General features: G+C 38.0%; 1 protein-coding gene and 1 pseudogene across 2 annotated transcripts in view; one reads left to right on the top strand and one right to left on the bottom strand.

Annotated features, from left to right (window-relative positions):
• Positions 1-14,537, top strand: part of CDK19 (cyclin dependent kinase 19) — a 194,855-nt gene that overhangs the window by 156,280 nt on the left and 24,038 nt on the right. The gene's annotated exons all lie outside the window — the stretch shown is intronic.
• LOC103090820 (proteasome maturation protein pseudogene) lies at positions 4,287-7,689 on the bottom strand (annotated as a pseudogene).

Genomic DNA, 14,537 nt, shown 5'->3' with positions numbered 1-14,537 from the left:
CTGTAGAAGCTTCTGTCCATTCTTCTGAATATCATCAGCAGTGCAGCGATGCGCTTTCTTTTAACCACTTGCTTCCGCAGAATTCCTTTAGCCTGATACTCCTCCTAGCCACTTATGCTTTACAGAGTAGAACCCTACTGTAAATATGTGAAACATGCTTCTTGGTGTTTAAAAGAAAAAAGTAGGCCATGTTTCATCTAGCTTATATTTAAATATTGCTAAATATTTTATATTTTAAAAAGTTAAAAAAAACTGGCTTAAATAGATCAAAGTTAGTGTTTCACTTAACTTTTCATTCTAACAATTCCATGCTAATCAAATGACTATTATTTTTCATTTGATTTATTAACGTTTCACTTGACAAATTGTGACAGAAAGCAGCATTTATTTTAATATGATTTAGTCACCCTAATTTCTTTCAGAATGCAGAGCTAACAATGAAAAAAGTTAAGTATGGCCTGGTTATCTTCTAACCTTCAATTTTAGGTGATTTTGGACAATTACAGATCTTGTCATGCTGAAGAATCACACTAGGGCTTCTGCTGGTGACCTTTGGTTCCTAACTAGTTCCTCAGAGCTGGTCCTCCACAGTCTGTGGCTCAGCTGCTCATGATGGCAGCCTGAAGGCCTTTGATGGTAGTCATGTCATCTGTGTACAGATGCTTCTGCTGCTTCTCTACAAGGCCTTGTAAAGATAGGTATGGTAATGTTTCTTACAATGCTCTGGATACTGTGACACACATCTTACAAATGTAAGAAGGTATTATTGAGGTGTTTTCTAGATACGGGGCTGTGATTCTTTCTGGCCTGTCAGTTTTTCCATCATCCTTACCCATAGCCCAGTAACCGGAGCTTACAGCAGAGTCCTGCACATCTGCTGGTTTGAGTTAGAGCATAGTGCTCTACCATCTGTTTGACAGGCAGGTGATACACACTAAGAATCATACTTCTAAGAGGGCCAGCTTCAAAGGGGATGTGGTTTGACTCACAGTGGCTTATGAAGCCTCTGAAGGTTCAGCTCGGCGACAGGGCTCTTTTGATGATCCTGACTTTAGTATAGTTCTATTAGCCTGTACTGACAAACACATTTCTAGAAGGCTATTTGCCAAGTTAACTTCATAGTCCCTAAAAGGGTATATAGTCAAGATATATTCCACAGTGACAGCAATGGCAGAAACTGGTTAGGAGTGAAGGCCTACAGAAGGAGCCCCAGTACTTTGAGGCCTATGTTTAAAACTGAAGAATCAATTCAGGCATACTATTTTATTAAATTAATTTTATTGAAGTAGAATTTATATACAATAAAATATACCTATTTTAATTACAAATTGATGAATTAGGACAAATGTGTATGCTACCACAGGCATTCTGTTTGACCAACACTGTAGGATGATTCAAGATCCCTTACTGAGAATGATAGTATCTTCGTCAATAGGGGATCTTGCATTTAAGGACTGATGATTCGTTTCACTGGGAGATTATTTATGATGGTTATTTTGTGTGATCATATTTTCAACTAAGCACACATCTGGGTAGAAGTCTTCTGTTGGTGACGACTATAAGTCAATTAAGTATTGTTTATTTGCCAAGTGTGCTTTTGTTCTCATAACCCTGGCCTGGAGTGTATCTCTGAGAGACTTAGGTTCTAAGCCTGGGTCTGCTACTATGGACAGTGGACTTAGTTGAGGTTATAGGTTTTTTGTGTTTCTTCATGAGTAAAATGAGAGGGCTGTTTGATAACTTCTACCTCTGACATTCTTAATTTCTCATGATAATAAGAATGAATGATTTGATTTGAATGTGACTGTCACAAATGTAAATGGAAAACTACTTTCTACCAGTGTTGCTTCTCTGCAGATGGATTGTACTAGTTAATGAACAGGATAGCATCTGAATACCTTTGTAGCCTTGTTTCCTGGCCTTGCTGTCAATGTGGAATTGACACAATGTGGAATATATCTTGATTATACTGTTGGTGACCTTGAAGTTTGTTAGGTAAATTGCCTTCTAGATACATGTGTTTGTCTTGCATAAAGCTTTTTATAAAGGCTGCTTTTTATTGGTTCTTGTTAGAGAAAAGAGAACCTTATCTCTGCTGTTCAGGCCTGTAACCACTCCTAAAAGGCAAAGACAAAGAAGTGCATTGTTAACTGTTATGCAGTGCTGGGTTGGCAGCTGTTTACCATGAATACCGAGGTTTAATTAACATAGGTACCCGCCGTTACAGATACCTCTAGACCATTTTAAGGTAAAATGAAATTAATCACAGCATTTAGTATTATAGACTGCTCATTTTAAGACAGGCTACATCTAGTTATTGATACATAATTTCTAACTGGGAAGGAATTTTCGCTGAGAAAGAGCACTTTAAATAGTGGTTAGGTTCTCTGAATACAAAGGCCCATTTAACCCACAGTACACCTAAAGTATGACACTAATAGAACTATGGAACCTAATGTCCATTTTTCTGGATTTCTGTGGGGGAAGTACTGGTTTTTAGACCTAGAATGTTTGCTTTATAAACATATTTCGTCCTTCTAAGGTGTTCCAGACTGTATGCTGGGCACTGGAAATACAGGGATAGGTAAAATACAGTCCCTTTCCTAATGAATGCGTGGTGGGGAAGATACACATAAATTGATAATCATAAAATAGTAAGGTTTAAAAGAGAAACTGTAAAGTATGTTCAGGGATTAGCTATGCATAAGGTACTGAGAGCACAGAAGCATACCTAACCAGTTGGGATGGGGCTCTCTTGGAGGACTGAGCTGAATCTGAAAGGATGAGTAGAAATTTATAAGAATGACTTGGGGGACGTGGGTGGGGAGAGCATTCTAGGCAGAGGGGACAGCATGAATAAGGGAATGGGGTAAGAAACTGAGCGCTTTGATATTACTGGGGCAAAGCAAAAAAGTAGTGAAAGAAGAGGAAGAAGAAAGAAGTAGGGACCAGATTACAGTGGATCTTAATTGTCACGTTTAGAAGCATGGGTTTTTCCTGTGGTCAGTCAGAGCTGAGCTGGTCAGGTTTTTGCTTAAGAAACACTACTGAGACAGGGATATGGAGAATTGGTTTGAGGGTGCAGGGATAGCAGCTTTCTCAGGCTGTTGTAATGAGCTGGTTGAGAAATGATGAAGGCCTGAATCAGGTCAGAGGTAATCAAGATAGTGCGGGGGGGGGGGCGCAGGGGGGAGATAGCAGATAAATCTTTAGGAGGTAAGATAATCAGGCCTGAGGATTGGTTAGATTTTAGGAATAAAGGACAGGTGTTCAGACTTCTGCTTTTGTTGACTGAGTGACTGAGAAGGGAATACTATCAGAAAGAGAGGCAGTGAAGATTCAGTTTGAACAAGTTGAATTTGAGATGATTGTGGAGATAGCCAGCATACAGTTGACATATCTCTAGATATATAGAAGCTTAGAGACCTAGAGGTATAGATTTTGGAGCCATTGGCATATGAGTGATTGTTGAAACCCTGGACTGAATTAAAATTAGGACTTTAAAAAATCTATATTCAGAAGTGAGCTTGGCATATTTCATGGTAAGTGCTTACTCTGGTTTCTTAACAATTTCTTTCAAAATTGAGAACTTGCCTACCAAAGGACGATGAATACTGAGCATTGGCAATTTTCATTCATTCATTTAATTGTTCATTCATTCAACAAATATATTTTTTAATTGACATCTGCTGATTGTTTTATTTAATTTTTCACTTTACAAACAAGACCAAACTCAAAACCTCTGAACTTATACTTTTCAACCTCAAAGAATCAAAGAATATAGTTATAATTCTAAAGTAGCATCAATAAAGCAAGTTATTCTTATGAGTATTAATGGACTATACTGAAAGAAGGTAAAATATAATACTCTTATTTTGTACTTACTTTGAAATGCTGCCACTGAACAAATGTTTATTCTGAAAGATGCTACTGTGAAGTTTGCAGACTCAAATACTGATAATGGTTATTCAAAAGTAAATTTATGGAATAACTAGAAAACAGGCTGAATTGGAACCTGTGGATAGTTTTATGATATTAATTAGCAACATTTTTTTAAAGACATAGAAAGCTATTGTTTTAATATAAATTAGAAGTTTTAAAACCATCTCCCTTTAGTGCTTTCAATTATCACATAAACCAAAGACCCAAATAATTTCAAATGATCACAGATACTAGTTAGGCAAAAATTCTCATGTGTCAGTACTTTTAATGTTGTGCACATCAAATTATAGTAAAAAACGACTATGAAGATGCAGCCCCTCTATTTCCATGAACAGCACACTGCATTACAGTAAACCGAGCTTATATTCAACCATCAAATGTGGTTCTCCCATTATTTCATTTTGTGATGGGTCATTAAGAATATCTTCAAGTCCAGTAGTCTCATCATTACCCCTCAGGATATCCAATGAAAGGTTTGAGCCGGGAAGAAATGGAAGACACTGAACCTGCTGCACTGCCTTGAATTCCATTTGTAGTTTTAGTGGAGCAAATAGACCCTTGATATTTCTCAGTGTGGAAAAGTTCATTTTATCTTGGTTGAGATGGAAATTTTTTTCTGATAATTCAAGAGGATGACTGGGCAAAAGTTCATTTTTCACACAAGAAAAACCTTTTCGAAGAAGATCATGACTTTCAAAAGGTCCACTTGCTGAAAGTTCAGTAACTGGAATACTGTCTTTTAGCTGAGATCCAAGTCCTCTGGCATTCACCTTCAACTCGCTCTGCGAACCCATTCAACAAATATTTATTAAATGCTGTATGCCTGGATTTCAGCAGATACATAAAGTGGTGATAGAAATATCTTCCCTGCCCTTTAGGAGGTTGCAGTCACAATAATCAGATTCTCTATATTTTTAAATCCTTTACTGTCAATGAAGTTATTTTAAGAGGTAAAATTATGATAGACTGATGCTACTAGCAAATGACTATTGTGCTTAAGAAAAAAAGCATGTCTCTCACTCTTAGTTCTTTGTCCTGTTTGTTACAATACAGAATCTTATTTGTTCAAGGTGAACAATGGAAAACAGTGTAAAGAAAGGAACATAAACTGAAAATTTTCTCCTGGGAATGTACTTCTGTATCAAATGTGACGAGAGTCATGCCACTTCTGTATTTAAAGAAAAGAATAGTTGTAGCCATTAATATTAGGCTAGCACTGTTCATTGTTCAGAAACTAGTCCAGTTGATGTCTGATTGGTTTTTTCCTATTATTCAGGATTGTAGACAGTTGTGTTTGTTTTTCTGTCTTCTTTACTGGTGCCGATGAGAGTCATCTTGTGGGTTTCATATTTTTGTTCCAAATGTCCTGGTGTAGGAAGTGTAAAGCAAATGTAGTAGGATAATTGTATATCTTTAGGCTGTTCTATTTATGAAGTGCCAATTAACTGAAATAAATTTAACCCTGTGAAAAAAATTGATTCTATAAAAGGAAAAAGCAAATCTAGAATACATGCAAAACATCATGAATGTACATTCAAGAATTAACTAAATTCTGCTAAAATATAGATATTTCAAGAATAATTTCTGAGTAACTATACTGTTTATCACATTAATTCCCTGACTTTTGCCTTTAAAATACAATTTAACTAAAACGAACCCTGCAGCCTTGATTTGTCTGTCCAATTTTATTGCTGATAACTTGAATATGAGACATCCAACTCCTGCCATTTCTACTGTTTCTATGGTAACTAAAGTGTGCAAACCCAGCAGTATCACTTTCTTTCACAGCTGGCATTTTGTGTTCACAGTAAGAAGAGGGGTTTTAGTAAAGCATAGTCTGTGTTAACTGGGATGTAACTAGGTCAGAACAATTTTGGTATCCTTTTTTCATTCTTTTAGGTTTGTGTGTATGTGTGTGTGTGTGTGTGTGTGTGTGTGTGTGTGTGTGTGTGCGTGCATGAGCTGCAGTTTCCTTTGTTTTTTAATAGCACATACCTTCACTTAATTAATCACTGTCAAAGTTAGTCTTTTGAAAATTCAGCATAATATCTGTAAACACAACTCAGTGTGGAATCTTGAGGGTTATATGGAGTTGTTCAGAGACTTGCCCCTAGCCCTGTAGGTCCTTGAGTATTTCCCTTAAGAAGAAGAAAATCGATGTGAAAATGCTTTGAAAAGTTAAATGCATTTTATTTTTTTATTTTATTTTCCATTATGATTTATTACAGGATATTGAATATAGTTCCCTAAGTTAAATGCATTTCCATGGTGATCATGTTATTTATTTTGCTGTTATTTTTGTTATTTTGAAACATCAAGTATCTTATGACCATAACACATTCACTTGTCCTGAAGGGGACAGATAAATCCCAGTTAAGAGATGTGCATTAAAAAATGATTCCCGGGCATCCCTGGTGGCGCAGTGGTTGAGAGTTCGCCTGCCGATGCAGGAGACACGGGTTCATGCCCCGGTCTGGGAAGATCCCACGTGCCGCGGAGCGGCTGGGCCCGTGAGCCATGGCCGCTGAGCCTGCGCGTCCGGAGCTTGTGCTCCACAACGGGAGAGGCCACAACAGTGAGAGGCCCGCGTACCGCAAAAAAATAAAAAAAAAAGATTCCTTCTGTGATTCTAGATTTTTACTTGACTGCAGGAACCCTTCTCTATGGATACTGCCCAAGCTTTGGGTTCCTTTCTCAGACTGTACAAAAGAGCTCAGAGTCGCTGCTCCCCTAAACCATGTCACCACTTCTGCCCTCATCTCAGGCCTCACTCTTAGAGCTTCCATGGGCTTCAAGTAGATCACGTCAAAGGTATTCTCTACTGTCTTCAGAACTAGCTTGATCCTCTTTTCTCTCTCTCTCTCTCTCTCTCTCCTCATTCCATTGTGGTGCTCATATTCATATTCTCTGTTTCCATATAGTGTGACTGCAGGAACTTCTAATAAGAGCTAACAGTGATCCAAGATGAACTTCCCGCTTTTCTCCCATTCAGCAGCTCATAATCTATTTTCATTTCTTATACGAAGCAATTTTTGTTCCCTTATATCATACTTTGTGTTTTTTTTTTTTTTTTTTTTTTTTTTTTCTTGCGTTATGCGGGCCTCTCACTGTTGTGGCCTCTCCCATTTGCGGAGCACAGGCTCCGGACGCGCAGGCTCAGTGGCCATGGCTCACGGGCCCAGCCGCTCCGCGGCATGTGGGATCCTCCCGAAACGGGGCACGAACCCGCGTCTCCTGCATCGGCAGGCGGACTCTCAAGCACTGCGCCACCAGGGAAGCCCCATACTTTGTGTTTTTATCTTATATCTTTATTTTAAAAGGATTTAATTCCTAAATCCAAAATTTAGGAATTGCGAACAGTGTAACAAATGGTACATAAAATGGTTTATTTGATGATTTTACAATTTAAAAAATTGTTATATCCCAGAGATTCCCATTCTCACTAAGGCCTTGAAAAATGTACTCTAAATCTGCCTTTACCTTTTTTCCACTTATTTGGGTCTCATTTATTGTGTCTAGCTTCTGTAAATGCACAGAAATTATTTTTTCTGTGTCACCAGTGACCTTCTAATTGTCCCAAAGTTGCCTCTTCTCAGCTTTCATTCTGTTGCACCTGAAGGCTACCTCTTCCTTTTTTTTTTTTTAGCTTCTAGACCCCTATGCTGACCGTCTTCTTACCTTGGATGCTCTTTCGCCAGGTCTTTCGCTGGCTCTCGTTCTACTACCCTTTATTCCTCGCAGCATCATTTTTTCCTTATATTTTTAAAATACCATTTATCTTACGCGGGCCTCTCACTGCTGTGGCCTCTCCCATTGCGGAGCACAGGCTCCGGACGCGCAGGCTCAGCGGCCATGGCTCACGGGCCCAGCCGCGCCGCGGCATGTGGGATCTTCCCGGACCGGGGCACGAACCCGCGTCCCCTGCATCGGCAGGCGGACTCTCAACCACTGTGCCACCAGGGAAGCCCTACCTCTTCGTTTTTAAACTCTTAGCTTCTAGAACCCTATGCTGACCGTCTTCTTACCTTGGATGCTCTTTCACCAGTTCTTTCACTGGCTCTTGTTCTTCTACCCTTTATTCCTCTCAGCATTATTTTTTTCTTATATTTTTAAAATACCATTTATCTACTTGTAAACAATACCAAAATATACAAAATCAAACATTATGGAAATATATAATGTAGTAGAAAATGATAATCTCTCCAAACCCTGCTATCAGAGATTGGGCAGGATATATATAAAATAAATTATGCAATTTGTAAAAATTATGGGTAAGATGGATAATATAACAAAATGATGCTAATTCTAGTCATGAAAAACCTAGTCTTTCCGAGCCCCCACGTCATTCTGTCTGACCGGCACCCCTCCCTAACCTTTGCCCCACCCCTCCTCTGCTGCCCCTGGGCTAACTCCCCTCCTCTCACGTTGACTGCAGCTGCACTGACCTCCTTGCTCTTTCTCCAGTGAGTCAGCCTGCCAGCTCACCAAGGTTTTTCCCCACTGCTCCGAACACCATGATCTTGCTCTGCTGCAGATCTCGTGGCAGCCCTCATCAACTCTCAGAGCACAGGCTAGACAGTGCTCAAGAACCCATCCAGTTCTGCTACCCAAATGACTTGTGCCAAAAGCAGAACCACTGCAAACAGCAAGCAAGCCCTACCTAGGGTTTCCTTCTCTTTAGAGTCATCAGTGCCTTATCACACTGTTCTCCCCGATGCCCACTGTCCTCCGTAGTGTGTCTCTGCTTTACCTGTGCCTCAAGCCTTTCAAGTTGCTCTTCCCTTATTACTGCACTTTCTTCAGGTCTTATCCCAGATGTTACCCTCTCAAAGAGGCATTATGTAAGTAATTTAAAATTATGCTTAAATGATGTTGGAAATAACACTGTCATTCCACTCCCAACGGTACCTATCCCCATTTCTTGCTTTATATATTATCTTACAAAGCATAACAGTCAAGAGCCTATCACTTAACTCAATAACTGGAATATTACCAATAGCTTGCTTCTATTTATGTTTTTTCCCTCATCCTGTCCTCTTGTCTCCTCCCAAGAGGTAACAAATATCCTGAATTTTGAACCTATTATTCACTCCTTTTAAAAAATAGGTTTATCACATTTGTATATATGCCTGAACAGAACATTTTTTAGCTTTGCTCAGTTTTAAGTTTTATGAAAGTGGCATCCTGTGTATATAGTCTTTTTTCTAAAACTTGCTTTTCTTCTCTCAACATAATGCTTCCAAGATCTGAACATTTTTTACTTTTATTTGTAATTCAGTGATTTTCACTGCTGTTTTAAAATTCATTGTGTGACTCTACCACAATTAATTTCTCCATTTTCCTATTGGCTAGAAATTTGGGTTACGTCCAGATTTTTTTTTTTTATTACAAACTGTGCTGCTATGAACATTCTTTGGTGTTTCTAAAAATGGAATTACTGAGTCAAAGGGTATGCAATTGTTCAGTTTTGCAAGATGATGCCAAATTGTTTTCCAAAGAAGTTGTACCAATTTATTCTCCCACCAGCAATGTATTGGAGCTCCCCTGACCTACTTCCTACTCAACTGTTCTTAATTTTTAACCAATTTACTAGGTGTAAAATGGTATCTCACTGTGATTTTAATTTGCATTTTCCCCATTATTGATGAGGTATAGCATCATCTTTTCATATGCTTAGTGGTTAAACATTTTCTTCTTTTTGTTAAATCCCTGTTTGGACATTTTGTCCATTTTTCTGTTAGCTTGTTTTTCATATTGATTTGTAGGAGTTCTTTATTCTGGATACTAAACCTTTGTTACTGATAAGTGTTGCAAATACTTCTGCCTGTCTGTGCTTTGTCTTTTTATTTTCCTTATCTTTGATGATTGGAAGTTATTTTAATAGACAAATTTATCAGTCTTTTCTCTTATGGTTATTCTTTGTATCGTGTTTAAGAAATTCTTGCTCACCTCAGAAAGATATTCTCCAATTTTTTTTTCCTCCAAAGTTTTAAAGTTTTGCTTTTCACATTTAATTCCTTAATCCTCCTGAAATTGTTGTTTATATGATATGAGGTGAGGATTCATTTTACTTATTTTTTTCCCACTTAGATAACCTGTTGTGCCAGCACCATTTATTGATTAGTTCTTCCTTTCTCCACTGATCTGAAGTTCTCTCTCAGTATTTTGGTTCCATCTGGGTTCTCCATTCTCTCCCATTGATCAGTTTGTCTATCCCTGTACTAGAACCACACTGTTTAATCACTATAGCTTTAAAATAAATCTTGACATAATGTTTTGAGCCAGATTCCTCTCCTCATCCCTTACCCCTGACACTTTGTGAATATCTTGGCTATTCTTAGCTCTTTGCTCTTTCGCATACATTTTAAAATCAGCTTTTCCAGTTCCACAAGGAAACTCTGATGGAATTTTGATTGAAATTGCATTGAATATACAGAGAAGTATTGGGAGAATTGATGTCTTTACTATATTGAGTCTTCTTATCTATTAACATGAGCTCTTAATTTATTTAGAACTTCTTAATATCATTTAAAACAAGGTTTCAAGGTGTTCTGTATAAAAATCTTGTAAATCTTTTGATATATTTATTCCTAGGCACCTTATACTTTTTTGTTGTTGTTGCTATAGAAATTGCTGCCTTTGAAAAATTATATTTCCTAGCTTTTTTTCCCTGATATACAGAAATACAGCTGACTTGTTCATATTGTCCAAGTAGGCAGACGTTCTAAACTCTCTTACTTTTGCTAATAATTTGCCTGTGGATACTTTGGGCTTTCTATGTAGATAATTATATTATCTGAAAATAACAATAGTTTTATTTCTGCCTTTTTAATGTATATGTCTTTAATTATTGTTTTATAGTAATAGACTTAGAGTACAGTGTTGATTTTCGAAGTGTTAATAGTGGGTATTCTTACATTATTCCTGATTTTAAAGGGAATGATTTCAATGTTTCTTTCTTAGTTTTTGATACATTCCCATTATCAGGTTAAGGAAGTTTTTTCTAGTCTAACTTGCTGAGAGTTTTTATCATGACTGGGTGTTAAATTTTATGAGCTGCTTTTTCAGCCTCTATCAAGATAATTAAATCATCTTTCTTCTTTAATCTGTCACTGTGGTGATGGACTTATATAGATTTTCTTATATTAAGCCATCCTGGCATTCCTTTTTCTGGATTTGGCTTATTACTATTTTGTTTAATATTTTTGAGTGGAGTTGGCCTGAAGTTTTTCTTTCTTATACTTTGTCTGGTTTTGCTATCAAGGTTATACTGGCTTTCTAGAATGTGTTGGGAGTATTCCCTCTTCTTCTATTCTCTGAAAATGTTTGAATAAAATTGAAACAATCTGTTCATTGAAAATTTGGAGAACTTGCCTCTGTGATCATCTGTTTTCTTGGTAGCAAGATTTTTTTTTTAACATCTTTATTGGAATATAATTGCTTTACAGTGGTGTGTTAGTTTTTGCTTTATAACAAAGTGAATCAGCTATACATATACATACATCCCCATATCTCCTCCCTCTTGCGTCCTCCCTCCCACCCTCCCTATCCCACCCCTCTAGGTGGTCACAGAGCACCGAGCTGATCTCCCTGTGCTATGCGGCTGCTTCCCACTAGCTATCGGTTTCACATTTGGTAGTGTATATAAGTCCATACCACTCTCTCACTTCAGCCCAGCTTACCCTTTGGTAGCAAGATTTTTAAGTCCAGTTTTAATTTATTTACTACTTCTTGGTTTCTTCAGGTTTTCTAATTGGAGTCAGTTTGTAGGTTACAGTTTCTTGAATTTGCCTATTTTGTATATATTTATAAATTAATAGATATAGTTTTTTAATAGGGTTCTTTTATCTTTCTAACCTCCACTGAATCTATAGTTATGTTCCTTTTTAAAATTTGTAATAACGTCTATATGCACCTTCTCTCCTTTTGATGTAGTTGTCCTAAAGGCTTCATAAATCCTCTCTTGTTCATAAATTCCTGCCCTTACCTTTATCTTTATACTTCTACTTTCTTTTGTTTTAGTCTGTTGAATTTTGTTTTGTTTTAACTTCTTAACTTAGGCACATAATTATTTTCAGGCTTTCTTCCTAACGTAAATATTTAAGGCTATACATTTCCCTTGTAAGTTCCACAGGTTTTGATAGGTCGTACTATCATTATTCCATTTCTGAGTATTTTAAATTTCTTCATACTTTCTCCTTTTACCTTTGAATAATTTAGAGGTATTTTTACATTTCCAAATATATGGAGTTTTAGATTTATACTTTTGTAATTGACTTTTTTTGGGGGGGTGCTGCATTGGGTCTTCATTGCTGTGCGTGGGCTTTCTCTAGTTGAGACAAGTGTGGGCTTTTCATTGCGGTGGCTTCTCTTGTTGCGGAGCATGGGCTCTAGGCGTGTGAGCTTCAGTAGTTGCAGCACGTGGGCTCAGTAGTTGCAGAGCGCAGGCTCAGCAGTTGTGGCGCACAGACTTAGTTGCTCCACGGCAAGTGGGATCTTCTAGGACCAGGGATCGAACCTGTGTCCCCTGCATTGGCAGGCTGATTCTTAACCACTGCACCACCAGGGAAGTCCCTGTAATTGACTTTTAACTTAATTTCATTGTGGTCAGAGAACATAGTCTGTTTGATAACAATTCCTTGAAATTTCTTGAGACCTGCTAGTACACTAACAACATTTGTAAACGTTCCACGTATGCTTGAAAAAAAAAAAGTGTATTCTCTAATTATTGGGTAAAAAGTTGTGTATATGCCTGTTAGAGCAACTTTGTTAATTGTGTCCTTTGGATGGTCTGTATCTTACTAATCTTTTGTCTGCTTGACATATCAATTATTGAGAAAAGTTTGTTATTCTTGGTCTTTTCCCTCCCTGAAATTATATCAAATACATATATATTTCAAGTACATAATGAGTTTTAGGAGTGTTCTCTCTTCCTGGTGAATTGAATCTTGTATCATTACATGGTGACCATCTCTACTCCTAATAATGCTTTTGTCTTAAAAGCTATTTTGTCTGACATTACTATAGTTGATTCTTTTAGCAGTTTGCCTGCTCTTTTAATAGCCCTTTACTTTCAGCTTTTATGGTCCTTCCACTTAGATGGATCTCTTGTAAATAGAATGTGAATGAATTAAAGTATGTTTTTAGCAGGAAAATGTATTGTTTTAGTCCTTAGGCCTAAGTTAGGAAGTTTTTCCTACAGAGAGGGTTTCCTTTTGCTTCTTCTGGTTTACTTTAGTCCCCATGGGAGTCTTGACTGATTGTCAGGGAACAGTCTCAGTTTCTTCACCTTGCTGGTGGTCCAGGGTTCAGTGTCCCCAGTGAAGTGTGTTACTGGCATCTGCTCCCAGGTCCATCCTGCCTTTCCTTCCTTCTCCAGCCCTTATTTGGGGGTGGGGCTGGGGTTGTTGTAGATATCCCTTATCTCAGTGGTTCCCCAGACGTTTTGGCACCAGGGACCAGTTTCGTGGAAGACATTTTTTCCATGAATTGGAGTGGGGAGGATGGTGCAGGCGGTAATGCGAGCGATGGGGATCAGTGGGAAGCGGCAGATGAAGCTTCGCTCACTTGCCTGCCGCTCACCTCCTGCTGTGCGGCCGGACTGGTACTGGTTTGCGGCCCGGGGGTTGGGGACCCCTGCCTTATCTCTTGTGAGATCAAGGATCCTTCAAGGAATGTTTCTTAGGCAGCATGTATATTGTTGTTCAGTAATGGCAGGGTCTCCTAGAGCACCTACTCAGCCATAATACCAGATGTGGAAATCTCTTTGTGTTCTCCTTATTTAGTTTTTATCCACAGTACTTATCAATACTGATGTACTGTACATTTGTTATTTATTGCCCTTCTCTTCCTATTAGAATGTAAGCTCCATGAGGTCAAGGATCTTGCCTGGTTTTGTTGACTACTGTATCTCTAGCATCTAAATCACTGCTAGATAATCAATATTTGTTGAATGAGTGACTATGGAGAGTAGTGAAGGCGGTGCAAAGAAGCAATGCCAAATCTTGAACTTTTACCTTGAAATGCTCTTATGTGTTGCTCCATGACCATTGTCACAAGTTAGGGACCCCTTACTTTTCCCTTGACTATTGTAACCACTTCCAACTGGTCTCTGCCTCTACTTTGTGGTCCATCTTTCCTTCTCAGTTCATCCTTCACAGTGCTACCAGAGTTTTTTCCTAAATATAGATCTGATTATCTCACTGTCTTGTCTCGGCTTAGCCTATAGCATAAGTTGTAGTTTCTTTAATGTGACGTTTAATTTCCAACATAGTTCCTAGCCTTATTTCTACACTGAGCATTCTGTGCTCTAGTCAAAATCAAAATACTTGTAGGCTCTCCCAGTATGTCATGTCCGTGGGTTTTCTTTGTGACCAGGCTCTTACTTTTAGGGTTCTCTAAGCCTGAAAAGTCATTCTTCTGTTTATGCTTATCAAAATCTTAGTCATTCTTAAATTCATCTAAAGTCATCTCCTTCCTAAAGACTATCCCGATATTCACTGAGAAGAATCATCTATTCCTGGCAATTTATTTTGCTGTTTTGGTACTTTATGTAATCTGCCTTGTACTCTAAAAAGTATTCTGTCTGTCTTTCC

Source organism: Lipotes vexillifer, unplaced genomic scaffold, assembly GCF_000442215.2.
Source record: "Lipotes vexillifer unplaced genomic scaffold, Lipotes_vexillifer_v1.1 scaffold721, whole genome shotgun sequence".
Lineage (NCBI taxonomy): Eukaryota > Metazoa > Chordata > Mammalia > Artiodactyla > Lipotidae > Lipotes > Lipotes vexillifer.
The sequence above is the reverse complement of the archived record's forward strand: the minus strand, read 5'-3'. Positions and strand labels throughout refer to the sequence as shown.